Raw genomic sequence first — 17,248 nt, forward strand, 5'->3', positions numbered from 1 at the left:
CCAGCCGAAAGCGAGCTATATAATACATAGGTACAAGGTAGTGCCATATTATAGGCAAATGTCGTCCATCGTTAAAGGAAAAATGGAAACTCATTTTTGCCGCAGGTATATCATTCGGAAGTGGGTGGAGGGTATTGAGTAGGGATGGTAGTGAAATGAAAAAGAAGAAAAAATCCGTAACGAAAACTGGCTGTTGCGAATTGGACGGGCGAAGCGCTCGCGAGGGAGGAAGCAAGACCTTGCAGTCGGTGTGGTTTTCGGGCGTCGCGTCGGCGGTGGCGATAGGCGCCAGTCGAGTCCTTTGCGTTCCTCTGGTGGCCGGCCGGCAAACTACTGCGGCGATGTCGTTGGTGCGAATGTCAGGCGGGCGGGCAAGCGGTCGGCAAGTTATCGCCGGCGATGCGGCGGCGGTGGGTAGCGGGCGCGCTGGCGACGGTGGCGCTCCACCCGGCGGCGATACCAACCGCGCCGCCGCCCACGCTTACCGCGCGCGCCCGCGACGTCCGTGGCGGCATAATATCGTTTCGTCTGCCCGTCTGCCGCGGTCGTCCGTCCCTCGCCCGCCCGACACCGATCGCCACGCTCGCTATATCGCTTCGGCCCACCCCGCCGTCGCCTCTGCCGAAACAGCCGCCGCCGCCACCGCCGCCGCCGCGCCACTCGACGGCGTCGCAACCCGTACACGAGCGCGGACCCGCCACGCAGACCGCGCGACAGTCCGTCGTACGACTACAACTGCAGTAGACCATTGCCACGAGCATTATACCAAGCGCGGTATAACACTGCAGCTCGACGCCGTCGCCTCCGCCGCCGCTGCCGCCACCACCTCCACACACACATTTACACGCCGCCCGTCGCCTGTCGCGAGACACCTAAACCGCCGTCATCCCCACCGCTCCTGTAAGCTCGCCGAATTTCACATTCATAATTAAATAATTTTTTTTTTTTTTTCGAAAAAAAATTCGAGGCATCGAAAATTTTGAGAAAAAATTTTTTTTTCTCCTCTCAGCTAAAATTTTTCTGACGTATATTTGTCATTCATTCGTTAACCCGTGAGAACCGGTCCCGTTCAGCCACCGCGGTACTGCAACCCGCCGACGCCACTTTACGACTGCACCTGTACTTGCACCGCCCGCACAAGTTATAACATATAGGTAAGTACGAAATTTCATTAGTTATAAAAAACATTATTATTCGTATAAAGTATAATATAATATTAAAATAAATTGTACCGATGCAAGGCAATATTATTATTATCACTATGTTATTATGCCTTATATACTGAACACGAAGGGACAGGTATAATAATAGCAATCGTGTTTGTATAAAATATAATAATTTTACACGTTTATATCGAATTATTGTTGAATAATTTTTATGATATAGAATTCAAATTTTCATGTTATCGCGCGGCACGCTTCGTGCGAGTGTGGGTATGTGTGTATGTGTTTTTATTACACGGATTCTGATAAAAATGAAAAAAAAATTCCATAACAGTTCTCACGAAACAAACATTATTGCCATTTATGAGGTTTAGATAACGTCACGGACGATTAAATGAAAAATTGTAGCGTTTTCCGATTTTTCAAATCATTTTTTTCTTATAACGTCTGCAAATCTATAATTAGTTTTTTTTTATCATGTGACCCGCGTGAGACTTGACGTGTTCCACGCTACTGTCATATAGTCGACCGCTATTATTTTACTATCACTGTTATTATAATGAGACGGTGACACGGTGTCAAACCGTAAGTCGTTAAAAAAAAAACACTGCCTGTTCAATTTGAAACTTAAGTCGTAAAGAAAATTTATATTAGCACTGTTTAAGATATATACTATATTACTGTATTGGAAATAATAGAATCCAGTATTTATTGTGATGTATTATTATTTTAAACCGTACATAAATGTATGATACTTTATTAACTTTATTTAGAATATTACCGTGCAATGCGGTCCACTCAAAAGTGAACAATATGTTTAGGTTAAATATTAAATCCAACTAATCTAAAATACCCAGCTCACACGTCTCTGCGTGAGGTGTGCATTATTTAATTTTTTTTTTTTAATTTCTTTTAAATTTAGGGCTAGATTCAGTGCAATCTATTAAAACATTGTAGGTACGCATGTTACACGCTTGTAATTTAATGTTAACTCGCCAAAATTGTTACTCTCACGGCAACTGCATATATACATTTAGGACACCCACCGTATGCAGCCGAGCACAGCAAATTATTTAGGTACTGTTGCATACGGTCGTACGGTTTGTATGGTCGAGTTTAAAATAGCAGTTAGGAGTTTGAAAAAAAATTACCGGTGACCTATATAGTGTTTTATTATTATTAAACATTGGCTGGCCGAGTATAGGAAGTTGTAAGTTCCAGAATATCTATATATAAAAACTTTATATCGAGTATATTATACATCCTGAACACACACACATACACACAAACTTATTTGTATATGTATAGAAAATTATTTAGGCCATTTTAATACCGGGCGGAGTAACCCCATTTTTTTTCATTAGCTTTTGGCAGTATTAAAAAATAAACGTTTTAAGAAAGTTCTAAAAATGACGAATTACCATGTTATACCGTAGTAAAATAATTTTTGCGATCTAACTGCGCTTTTTGTGGCACTACGAACATTTAATCATCAAATAATATAATATAGAAACACTGTTACGATTATACACTGCAGGGGTTGTTGATTTTGCTGAATCGGTTGTGTGTACAGTAAAGATGAAATTATATATCTGTATAAAACATATACTTGATTGAAATCATATTTTTTAAGAAATAATGTTGACATATTATACGTGAGTTTTGTATTGGTATAGGTACTTTTACATATTGTATTGATGGTAAAAGGAAACATTTATCAGTCACTATTATACCGCGGTCACCGCAACCACTGTTCGATATTACTTTCCTCTCTATATCATATTCTACCCTCAAAACATTCGCCCCACTTCAAAATTTTGATAATATAGTATTTCTTACTCCCTCATCAGTGTTGTGCGCGATCCACTTTTCTGATTAATTTCTGAATAGCCGAATTGTCTTAACCGATATCAATCAACAGAATTGATTATGTTGTTAACCCTCGAGGATATTATTGGATGACCAATCGTATTTCGAGGGTGGTTTTGTGTGAATTTAATATAGAAAGGTTATCTGTTTAATGAAACGTGAGCACAAGCTTTTAGCCTCACCAAATATTTTAACAGTAAAAAAAAGAATAAAGTATAGTTTATGTGGGTATTAAAATAAATGACATACTCGTATATATGTATACTACAACAAACCTAACAACTTTTTTATTATTAATTATACTAATAAAGATTTGGACTTTAAGTTTAAGATATATTTTATAATATACACTTACCTATATAATTAATATCAAAGATAATATTATTTTATATGATAGTTTAAAATAATATAGTTAGGTACTACAGGGCGTGTTTATAAGAGACCATTGTTTGCTATTATAGGTAATTATAATATTGTAATGATACTATAACGAATAGTAATGAATTAATTATAGGTAAAGAATTTGTATCATACATTATTATTTGTGTTCAAACTTGAAAATCATTATGTCATTAAAATATGCTAAGTATCTGTATTTCATATCTTATTATATCTAGACAATTTTAATTCTTTAAACGCGTTAAAACAGCTTTCATGTTATTGTAATTCAAAGACTGTGAATTTTATTACTTATTACCATAATTAAATTATTTTTAACATTTTTGAACGTCATAAGTGTAAATTTTCTGCAGATACTTCGACTTGTATATTATAATATAGCAGGCTATATTAGATTTAATCAAATTTCACCACATATACAAAACAATATTATGTAAATATATACCTGAATAATTCAGCCCTTAGATTACTTTTTTAACATATAAGGGATGGTGGAATTAAAATACTTAATAAAATAAACACGATCATTAAATTTGTAAAAATATATGAATACATTAAGCATAGCTATTCCAAATCGTACGCTACAACTTAATAAGACCATTTACCAAAACTCACATTAGTTCAATTATATATTATAATGAGTCATCAGTCATAATCAGTTATAATAATATATTATACACATTTTATTTTTGATATTACTATAACTATTAATGCTAATGTAAAACGGAAATTTTAATTATATTTAATTTATCACTTATAACTACGTCTTTATAACGATTTGTTATATTTTAAAATAATTTTTTTTTTATTGCGCCGATTTAAAATGCATAAATCCACAATAATTGTATACACAAATATTTTATTTAATATAATATAATAAACAGTCAAACGTTAATTGAGAAATGTATTTTATTTTTATGGTATGTATTAATCTTGGAATTCGTTTATAGCTTATAAAAAGTTTATTTCAAATTTAATTTGCTCTGGAATTTACTGAGTGTTCCAACTTCAAAGTTTATTCGTTTATTCTTTGACTTTATCTTGTCAATCGAGACGTTTGTAAGATTTTGAATTATTTACTGGATTTTGAACTGATACATAACAAACTTATTCTTATTTTATGGAAATAATTATTGGTTTATTATAACATATCAAATTAGATATTAAAATAATATGTGATGAATATTGTTATAAATTTATTAATATTTAAGTACAGATCATCAATAAATATCAATAACAATAGCATTACAATAGCAGGACGTAAACATCTACCATATTATTATTTTATTATTCGAGTTCCTTAAAAAAAGGGGGTTGAACATAATATGCATTTCACTTTTTTATTGATGTACAATTTTTGAAAATTGAACTTTTTTTATCAGTATTTACTTTTCAATGAATTCTAACAATTTACCATTCCCACGAATAACTTGAGCACAAAAACCGAAAATTCCATTAGGAAGACGGTAGTAAAACCAAACTTTTCAGTAATATATGTACATAATAATAATAATATTTACGACGTATTTCCAGTGCTGTATAGTTTCATCATGACTCATATAGTCATATTATAATACATATTATACAACACACACACGCGCGCGCGCGCGCATAAATGTATAATATATTTTGTGTAATCGTGTATTTAATATTTTTAAGCTTCGCGTACGCAATGATACGAACAAAATGAATAAATCGTTTTTAAATCTCTTAAACGGCAGAAATAGAGCAGTCGTCGGCAACCACCACGTATTGAAATGGGCATCTGGTCCATCCGTTCTATTCATCGAGGAAAAACATAATTCTTATTGTCCTTGATGAAAGAAATGTTTTATGCGAAACGTTCGAACCATTTTTAACATGTAAAATCAAGTCGAGCCATACATTTATACCAGTGTAATCGCTGGGTATCAAATAAAATACGGTTAGGCTTCACTGCCAAGACTGCTGTGGTATAATATGGCATATAATATTATAGCCGAATGCAGTAAAAATAAGCAACGTATCCCGTTTTTGCAAACATTTGCGTTTTATTTATTTCTCCGGTCGTAACCATTTTCCTCCAAATTATAGATACCATTTTCTTACACGGTCGTTTCCTTCTAAAAATCAATAAGACTCGCTTTCGTTTTACCTTCGTGGTTGACGTCTCCACTCCCTCTATTACAAAAAAAAACAAAAAAAAAAAATGATGGTAAATTTAGTTTTGCCTAATTTACATAAACTATTTTTCGAATCCTTTAACGAAAACAAAACGCAAAACTTTGGAATTCCAATACTGTAGTTAGAAGCTTTTTTGTTTCCCACTCTCATTTTGAATGTTAAATCTGACTGCATTGGTTGTGTGTAAGTAGGTATACAACACTGTGTTATAAGTATTTAAATAAACTACTCTACATAGACCACCGAACGTAAAACATAACGTGAAGACGGTATATGCGATTATAACGCCCCGCACAGCAGCTGTTGAACGCCTAATAATGCCCATTAATGTGAGCGAGAGTCGATAAATAATAATAATATCATTATTCAATGCTACTCGCGGTAATGGTAAATACGATAAACCGGGTGGCAGGTTGATGGTGAGTGTTGGGGGGGGGGAATACAAAAACATTTGCTGCTATTCTCCTCGAAACCATATAAATTACAGTATTCCGTTTTATCGTTTAAATTCTAATGATGTCCTTAACGATATTCTATGTATATTGGCGCATCTTTAGTAAGAAAAAAATTCATGAAAAACTCGGTTTGTATGATCGTATGCACACGCTGTGGGATTTATAATATATACGAGTACCTACAGCTTTGTTTTTCGAGTTAAAAGATTCCGCTGGGGTATGATGAGGTTCAAAAGAGAGAGAGAGAGAGAGAGAGAGAGACAGGGAAAGAGAGTATATACCTGACTACTGTGCGCGACAGTGACACAAGGATAAAAAATAAATAAATAAACGACAATAGACCATTTAAAATTCACAAATGTAAAAAAAACTTTTATTCAGATTCGAATGATTGAGGACCGGTTGACCACCCGTCCGTGGAAAAATTCAAGTAAAAAAAAGAAAGAAAAGTAATATTATTGTTTATGCGCGAAAAAAAAAAGAATAAACAAAAAAAGAAGTATGAATAAACAAGTTTAATATTGAGATTGTTATGTAATATGTATATACAACATAATATACAAAATGCATATAATATTATTAGATCAAATAAATAATTTTGTTCGCATCCACATCGTATTATTACTACTTATATTATAATATGCTATTTCCATTGATTAAGATTTCTTTTCGTAGTATAGAAAATACAAGTACCTACTATACAACAGCTCCCACAGATACCTATTGTTTGAATATTGCAGTTGTGATTAATGTCAAAACCTATCCATTCCGTCCTAATCTATAGGTACAATTATAGCCTATAGGTATTATTATATTTTCGATCGCAGTAGCAAATTACGACAATCATACGCTTAAATGCCATATTATTATCGTGTTTTCGCAGCAAATTTTCATTATACAGCAAATTTAGAGGTATCGAAATTTTTTGCGCGCGCTAGTACAGTCACACGTGATTATTATTTATTGCTTGTTTTCCCCCTCCCCTCTCTCTCTCACTCTCTCACTCTTTCTCTACCACTCTATATCTCTAAATAATTTACCCGTACATCCAACCCCAAATTAATTAACTCGTAGATTCGGATCTGTTTTTGATTCATGAGGCTCGATGTCGAGATAAAACAACGCTTTCATTTAATATGAGATAATAATAATATGATATTCTGTTCATCGATTTCGAATAACAGTAAACACGAGAATAATAATAACCCGTTGTTACACAATAATTACTATTATTATTATACGTCGTCATTTTACACTTCTACGTGACATTTGTTTGAAATGAAAATATATATAAACATTTTCACTTATAACAATCATGGTAGGTATATTATAATTATTTGAATTATAATCGTATTGTATATACGCTACGCATACAACTTGCACCACTTGATCTTCTTGTTATATATGTATTGAAAATAATAATAATATTATGTTTATATTATAATATAATATGACGTATAAACGCATGATAATCTTTCTTTTTTATTAGCTCGTGTTGATGTTAATTCTATATTATACGTATTATGTTTATAACAGAGTTGATAAGAAATAAGAATTTATTAATTTTAATGTACAGTAAGGGTATTATGGAATAATAATAACATATAACAATATATTATAAAAACAAATTTCATTGTTTTTTGTTTAACTCATTTCTCGTTTTTTTTAATACTTTTGTACACTTTTACTACATTTTGGTTTTTAATGATACAATATATTACGGTGAAAAACATAGTATTATGTACATTGTAAATATTTTATAACTTGAAAATAACATTGTTCTAAATTTTCTATTGAATCTCTCTTCGAAATCTTTAACTAAATCATTTAAGTACACGTTTTAAAACGGGGGAAAAAATTGTATTGGAAGTTTGTAGTGCTTTGAGAAGAGTCCTTAACGAGGCGCTCGCTCTACCTCATTGATAACAATAATATAATATTATAATGCTAAACGGATTATTATTGTATTATTGCGATCACGGTACAGAAACTTTCCAATCGACGATGCACACACAATACGAGCGTTTATTTAAGCGAACGGGATAAGAACTATATGCCACGGAAATATGACCGATTTCGTACATTATTATTATTATAATGTGACTAAGAAAATATTATATGCGTTGCCTTTTTCCTGGCAGAAAAAACAAACAAAAATTGAAAAATAATCTGAGAAACCCGTGGGAAATGGCAGTAGTGGAAAAACATATTATAATAATAAAGACTGCCATTATAATATTGTAGTCTCCCGTTTATTGAATATTATATTATATTGCATATAAAATATACTGCACGGGTAATAATATTTATGCGCATACTTACTTAATAGTTAATACTTAAGTATATCATATATGTCTAATAACAGGAGTATATGAAACAGTGTCGTTTGTGTGTTCGCGTTCGAGTGAAACAAAAACGAGCTTATAGCGCAAAGTGAATTTTATATATACCTTATAATATTATATAATAATATTAATAATAATATGATATAATAGTTAAAAACAACTTTGCTGCGTGCGAAACGACATTGAGTGTTTTGTGGCGGCGTCGGGATCGTCATAAAGCGACGAATGCCGCACAGATAATATGAGAATGCAGTTTTGGATTTTTTTTTCTATCATTTATTTATTTTATGTTTTCCTCCCGATTCCTATTTCTTATCTCCACCGCTGTCTACTAAAATGCCATGCCGCGAGTTGTGTAATATTATTATGACCGCGGCGATGTCATTTCAGAATTTTTTTCTCCAGAAAATGATAAATAATATTATATGGTATACTTATCACACATTGAGTATGGTTATACGGTTTTTTCTTTCTAATAGCTTGACGCAAAGTGATAATTTTGATTGTGATTACATTGACTTCGTTCGAATATGACCACAACCGCGGACGAGTTCTGCAGAGTGGTAATGCATTGTCTGGTCTTGCATTATATTATGAGGTGAATAATAATAATAAAAAATTAACACATTTTGCCTACCTAATGTTTAATGGTGAAAAAAGCTTCTTCGTTATATATTTCCTATTGCCAGAAGGTATTTTATAATTACTACATAATTACACGAAGTGATTATATAATTTTGGCTGTTGAAAACAGTATCGTGCGGGTAGATGAAAAAATTGAAAAATGTAATCGAAAATAATATACTATTCACAACGTGCAATTTGTCAATGTAAAAATAATAAATTAGTGAAATGTTCCGGAAAAACGAAAACTGTTATCGATTCGGCGAGATATTGATTACGAGTAGTGAGGAGAAGTCAAAGAGAGGCGATAGCGTGTTTATATAGTAGGTAGGTATTATGTAAAATTATATAATATAATATTTTTCACCACGGTTTATAATATCATGCTACTTATTCAAATGCCAGTTCGAGATGTTTTGGGGTACATGCAACATGGCCGTCAAATTGACGAAGAATTACAACGATTTCGATAGCACACTAACCTATAATCAACCACGTTAACAATAATATACCTACACGTGACGAACGCCTAAAATGTATATTAGACAGCCTGATCAAAACCACATGACGTTTTTTTAAAATAAATATCCACCGTTTAATCAACAATCTGAATGTTATCTGAGATTGGTCGTTCTTTAGACCGTGATAGTTTTACAAAAAATTACTAAAGTATAAAGATATTCGTGAGATTAAAATTTTGATATTATATAATATTTCGCTTTTCAGATAGACCGAATGATAACAAATGATTTTAGATATAGACCATGATGCCATTTTGACTTTTTTACTGCGAAGTGAACATGTAGTTATTTTATTATTATTAAACTCATAACACAGAACATGGTCTCACGGATCTTAAAAACACGAATCCATTGATATATTAATAAAAAAGTTCGAATTTCTATTAGATTGACTATGACGGTTTTTGTAAGCATAATAACAATAATTATTATTATGTTGTCGAATAGTTCCACGGCAGTCACGTCATATCGTATGCATCCTTTTAATCCGTTAGCGCTGCAGTCACGTTATTATTTTTATAATATAATACCTATGATAATAATTTGTGTACATACGACGTGATGTATAAGTCGAGCAAGTTGTCGTGGCCAACATTGCCACTGCAGCACTACTTGACGATGACTTTGTAACGTTTATGCCTACAGTAGAGTATTCTAGTGAGAGTGTGTGAGAGAGAGAGAGAGAGAGAGAGAGAGAGATCAGTGTTCTCAGATTTAGAGCTATACATATCATTATACACACCATAAGTATACTATATTATATGTGTTATATACCCGTAATCAAATCGTAAGCTAATTGTATTTATTTACCTACCGTTCCATATCGTTGTAACCACAGCGTTGTATAGATAGAATAAATAATAATCGTTGATCGTAGATGGGATGCTTATATTAGATTTTTATATAATCCCTTGGCTTACTCACTGTCGCTAACCGCTCAAAAGTGATGTTACTGCAGTAAATTATTTATTTTATCTTTTGGAATCCTTCTCGCTGGCTGTACTAACCTAACGTAACCTACGGTAGACTAAAAACACGGTTAATGTCAGAAATGGAATCAAGATAATCGTATAATAATTGCAGGATCAGCTTTATCGTCAGACGTATAAAAATCTGCAGGAAAAAAAAGAGTGATTATAGATACCTAGACTTTGTAAAGTTATACAGTCGTATATTAATTGGAATTTAAATTTATTGCAATAATAATATGTTATGTTGTTTGGAAGTTAAACATAATATGTTTTCTATTATTGATTAATCAATACTATTTAACGTCTATAACATAAGTAAACAGTGTTCCTTTATAGAGGTGACTGCCAGAAAAAGCACCTAAAAAGGGGTAAGTTTTTACCCTTTCCCCATACTCCAAATATGTATACACCACTGCGTGTCTACGTCATACCTACTTATACTTAGTATTAAATACTTTTTACATGTAATATGTATATGTTATATTGTGAGGGTGAGGATTTCGTTTTTTTTTTACAAACATGCGTGTACTTTCGACACCTATAGGCCAACGCTACGGTTATAATATAATAGCATGTCAAATCACCGTTGGAAAATAAAACGTAGTTAACGAGCAGTGTTCTGAAAAAAAGTCGATTCAAATAGTTTCATAATATGCATTTCTGACTAAATACGTATTTATTTTTTCTTACTTTTTTATATTTATTATAAAAAACATAACATGAAAAAATTATTAACATTTTTATTCTTTTGTAATATATGTCTGTAATATCTATAATATAATATTTTAATGAACAAATTTCACGATTTTAATTCGTATAAAAACACTGTTTCATTTCAATTTTTGCTCAGTGTGTTAAAATTATTATTTTTAATTTATAATAATTATATAAACGTGGTGAAACATTAAAATATTATGGAGTAAAATAATATTTGAATGCATGTTTAATATCTATAATAGTATTATAATGGACAAATTTCTCGGTATATGCATGACAAAGAAATAGGTACTTAAATGAAATCGTCTTTTTTCCGTCAGGACACAACTCTCGAAATCCCCGATGGACACATTTCCGTGTTTGGGACACAACTTATTCGCTTTTAGTAAAATAAAAAAAAAAACTGTCCGTGGACTTCGCAATACGGTTGCCAGCTGCAATAGTCGCCCAGTCGTACCGTTTTTAACGACGACGTCGGCGGTCTTGGCACCCGGTGCGTGCAGCCATAGTGTCTCCAACGCGTGAGCCAACGACGACGACGACGACAGTCCTCCTCCCACGGTAACGGTTTGGCGGGCCTGGAGGGTAGGTAGATAGGTGGATAGGAACAAGGAATATACTGGCGGGTGAGCACAAAGGAAGAATATTATTCTATTATCGTGTGCAGAAAAGTTACGACTGCCGAATACAATGTTTTATTATTACTATTATTATTCGTACACGCGGTACCTACCTACTCTTTCGTCTATTCACTATTATACAGTTATCGTCTACCTACCTATCCGATATTTCGTATATTTTAATATTGTATTTAACGTATATAAGTGATTGTTTGTTATTGTTTTATACGTTTTATGAGTGCCGCGGTCACAACTCCAGTGTTAAATCACGAGAAATTAGGTGTATGTATATTATTTAACCTGACCTATTTTGACTTATAATGATATGATTATAAAATGTTTTATTAAAAAAAATAGCAGGTTCTAAAAATCCGTAAGGTTTCTTGGCGGGCGGGAAGGGTGAGCATCGCAGATAAAATCCAAAATATTACCTATTAATTAATCGTTAAATTATTTTATTTTGTTAACTTTAGCCAACAAGCCCCACACAATTAGGCTTATTACTAACCAGTGTACGCGCATAAAGTATACATAATATATAAGTATAATATAATAATAATATTAAAAATGTATATCCCTTATTAGTACCTAAATTATAAATGATTTTAACTCGATTAAGTCGAGGAAAAATAAAATACACTTAAGCGAGTGAAAGAGACAAAGAGTACTATTTGATTATATTTTTGAAATAATATTGTGTAAGAATATTGAATAATAAAACTTAAATTAAGCATAGTACCTATTATATATTTTGTTCACACTGCATTAATTTTACTAAAGTGGGCAACGATGTTGGGCAGAAGGGCACTCCATCTACACAAACTAAATAAATTAAAACAATTTAATATGATAGGTAGAAAATATTTATTTTATGATTTGTATACAATATTTTATTTAAACTGCAGTTAAACTCAATAATTGCACTAACGTTTAAAAGTTCTCAAACACGTTAAAATAATAATTTAAAAATATATACCTAAAATTAATAATAATATGATTTTAAAAATTTAAACAAGTCCATAAAAACCGAAATTTTGTCATCATTTTAAGGTAAGCCAACAAGTTAAAATTAACGAGACTTGAAATCTTCAACTCATCGTTTCGTGTGATGATCCTATTCTATTATTAATTCTATATTTTTCGAATGGACGTATAAACTATTTTTTATTTTACATTTTACATTTTTACCTGTCAATGGTCGATCTCCCCGACTGCAATGTTTTAATATAGACTGATACTTATAAACTGATATAAATGATAGACAACGTCGGTGGTATTATAACGTTATGTTGAATAGCCGAAAAGAAAAATAATATTATATTGTTATGAACCGGAGAGACAGTCACACAGATGGTATAAACGAGACTTACAGCGTGCAGAGTGTACGCCACCACCGCCGCCCAATGACACGTCTTTTTTACGCCGCATTTATTCATAAAGAACACCAAAAGAGGGTATATATTTCGGGATATAAACTCAATTTCAAGGGTGGATTTGAACCTAAAAATTATCCTTAATATATGACCTTTGTTTTGCACGGTAGCACCTCTGCGGCAGCGTGAATTACGTTATCCTTTGAAACGAGACATTTTTTTATTCGTATTCGCTCCACCACTTCTCTAGTCCCTTTCATTATAACGTAATACTATATATTATTATGTACATCATAGGTATATGCACCGTACTATACCGTGTTTATAGTTTATACCTTCTGACGTGTAAAAGAAAAAGCTCTGGAACGCATTAGATATTTACATAATATTGTAATTTATGGTATATCGATGCAGAAACATTAGTTTTATGTTTTTCCGTCCTGAGTTTTTGGAAAAATGAATAATATTAGCAAACATTATTTGATCAGGGAAGTGGTTTAACTTTTTTATTCGAGATACTTAGACGATTCCTATCCGTTTGTCTATCACATTAAACAAAATATTAATAGGTATATCAGTGGAAATGTATTGCTCACTATTATTTACATAATAATATCTAGGTAATATTTAAAGTTATAATTCTACCTAAAATCTCCAATCTCCTTTTTGTAAAATTTACAAATGCTAGTATGAGTTTTAGTAATTTTAGAGTAGAAAATGGCTACTCTGATGTCTTGAGGTTTGGTCACTATATTATTATTATTCACGGACAAAGTTGCAAATAGTTGTAAAAGGACAAGTAGCTAAAGATAGCGTTTATTGATCGATAAGATTTTGTCGGCTTATAAACCGAGTAGGAAAAGTATTTGGTATCGATCACGGTGGCAGATTTAACGGTCGGTCTTTTGCTCGACAAATACTGACTGTTGGGGGGAAGGGGTGGGGGAGTATCAACCTATATTTTGCTCTGTATATACCACTTAAATTATATCGAAAAGGACAAATGTTTTGAGATAGGTATAAATATGTCATGACTCACAGATAAGTTTTGAACGAGCACGTCTTACACATATTTTTGCTGACTATAATTGCAATCGTAATTCCAAAACTGATCGATAAAAATAATATATCGCACTATTCATGTACCTGATATTATACATTAATAGTAATAATTATTCATAATCTGTAACAATATTGTAATGTAATATTATAAACGTGTCCACCTAAGTATATTATTATCTTTTGGGCGTTTTAAAACCAGCTCGCATTTTAATCGTTTGATCGAAGGGACGTCCATATGTGGTGTTGTTGTATACATAAAATATATATGATATGTTTTGTACCTACTGTTATTGTAATTTTCCTCAGTTATTCGATACTTCAACGCGACTTATTAATTATGAAATTTAATACAATGAGGTACTTTGAGGTCAGACAAAAACTGCTTTTTTTTACATAAATATAAAATAGATAACAGTTCAACACCGTCCAACACCGTCCAATACCCGTTTCAGATATTAGACGCTCGCACCACGGGATTCATAATTAAATTATTTCCATTCACGACCTCGCACACCGTTTAAAAGCGAATTGTCAGTATTAATTTGGTGTAATTCCGACCGGCAAAAGCGATCAAATTCTCGTTTGACAGAATTTGTCGCTATTTTATTATTATTTTTACTTTACGAAATATTTATTAACCATTTCCCCATTAGTCACGTACTTAATAAATTAAAGGGAACGGATGAATATATTATAATTATACGAAATATGGCGTGCATAAAAGGATCTTCTTCCTGCGTACGTTAGGTTAGGTAGTAAGGTTAGTAACTTATTCCAAACTCTGTAATTCTAGAATAATGAATAAAAAATTATCCACGTCAATCATTACCTGATCTGCTCTATTGTTTAATTTTAAACACAAACAATTCTTCGGCTCTAAAAACCTTAAAAAGTCCGAAGGCACCGTGACTGTATTATATATTAGATGTAGTATATCTATAATATTGTTTTCAAAGTTCTCTTTTCGGCTGTTTCTATGCAAACATAAAGAGAGACGTATATTTTAATCTCTAAACGATTTTAATATCTATTGTACTGGAAAAGTTGAAACCATTATTATGCTCTATGTTTAATATAAGTAACCCAAAACAACGTAGTTCTTCGAACGTTTGATCTTTGAAGAAGTATTATTTATTAAAAACCATTAAACAACAAAATTATTTTATATTCGTTAAAATACATCAACGATTAAAAAAGTATAACTTACTATTCAATATATTATTCATTACAGCGTGAACTATAATGACTATTAAGGTTTTATTAAAGACTGGTACTATTAGCCATAATCTTGAAGTTAATCAACTGAACAATATAATTTCCAAAACTTTTGACTCAACAGTAGTATATTTCAATTTTTTCTTTTTAACTTTTATTTTCAGAAATCGGACCTGAACCGTTTTTATATTTTAATTCTAATTTTATTCAAATCAATCTTGAATCTTATATATTTTGGTTTTTAAATTCAACTCTTTTTGGTTTGGTAGGACAATGGTCTTTCAAAATTAAATGTTATCGAAATTATAGAACATTTGAATTCAAAATAGGCACTGTGGTTAAAATTAAAAAAAAAAACCAGATAAACCTGTATACTTCATTTGTATATAGCCTTATAGTTCAAAATAATAGGTGAAATTATGATGTTTATGACGTTTGGTCTAGAAACATGAAAAAAATTATCTTGTGATAAAAAAAAAAAAAATGTGTATTTGTAAATAGAAACTTTATATTATAGTGACAGGTAATGATAATAATAATAATGTAATAATATATAGAACCGTGTCAGTATAGATTAACAACAAAGTAGCAAAGTGAATATTCATTAAATGATGTCGTTTCGTAAAGTGTGCATAAAAATGAAAATACGTCACTATTAGACCTGGCGCTGGGCCCTGGATAATACAATATATTATGCTGTGCGAGTTATGTTTTGACCCATAAGTCATCACAACCACGAGCGTATGCCACATATTATGTCACCTACTTGTATAGAACGAGAAACATGTTATAATCGCGATATCGTTTTCAGCTCGTACTCTAACAAAATTCGATCGACCGTAATAAAACCACAATAGTGGCATAACGGTCACCAAGTGGGGGGGGGGGGGTACCTCCCACGTAAGTCATTATTATATGATCTGGTATCATCAAGAAACATGTATATCGTACACCTATTTTGTTTTTATTTTTACTTTGAGCAACGACCATCGAGTATGATGCTGCAACATTACTAGCTATAATATTACGTCCAATAATTTACGATAGATTAGTTTGATTTTACGTATCAATTTTTCTTTTTTTTTTAAACGTCACATATTTTTGAAAGAAAATAACGGTCAGTTGGTTTTATAAATTGTATAACAATTTTTCTGGAAAATACCCACTTGATATATGGAATTTATTCGTTTCTGGCCTCACGGTAAAATTTGCAGGACAGACGTGCAAGACCACAATGTGTTGTTTTTGCAATTTGCAGCTCGTGATTATGGTCATACAATGGAAGTTCAGAGTTTAGCATCGGGTAGGTACGTGTGTGTGTGCGTGCGCGCACACCATGAGACCCTCCTCGTGGTGACCAAATATTCCGATCCCATTCAACGTAACTATTTACTTTATTACGGCATAAAGTATAAACTATAATAACGACTGATGTTTTTTGTCTAAGACCAACTGCAGTTGCTTTATCTGCGGTGCAGTTTCCCAATACCTGTACATTGTTATAATAATTGAATTATTACTGCATTATAATATTATATGCATTAATATCATAATATAATATAACATTCACCGTAGACGCGTATTTAATACTTTTACGTTTTTGCGTTCGACTCTTACATTGCACCAGCACACGACGACTTCCGTGTATAATAATAATATTGTATTATTATCGTATACAATATTATCGTTTTGATTTATGCACGTACGTCGTATTAAACAATCATCATCCGAACTTAACCGCGGAGAGGAAG

The 17,248-nt window shown here is 32.2% G+C and overlaps 1 protein-coding gene across 3 annotated transcripts in view; it reads left to right on the plus strand.

Annotated features, from left to right (window-relative positions):
• Nucleotides 1–684: 684 nt before the first annotated feature.
• Nucleotides 685–17,248, plus strand: part of LOC149054019 (protein muscleblind-like) — a 183,975-nt gene continuing 167,411 nt past the window's right edge. For 2 of the 3 annotated variants that reach the window (XM_089230687.1, XM_089230688.1), the window contains exon 1: nucleotides 698–1,154. The gene's annotated coding sequence lies outside the window, so the exon portion shown is untranslated. Of the gene's footprint in view, nucleotides 1,155–17,248 lie in introns of all 3 variants that reach the window. The other variant, XM_089230689.1, reaches the window with a different exon arrangement.

Source organism: Diuraphis noxia, unplaced genomic scaffold (assembly GCF_037042655.1).
Source record: "Diuraphis noxia isolate RWA-SAM2 unplaced genomic scaffold, SU_Dnox_SAM2 contig0013, whole genome shotgun sequence".
Classification (NCBI taxonomy): Eukaryota; Metazoa; Arthropoda; class Insecta; order Hemiptera; family Aphididae; genus Diuraphis; species Diuraphis noxia.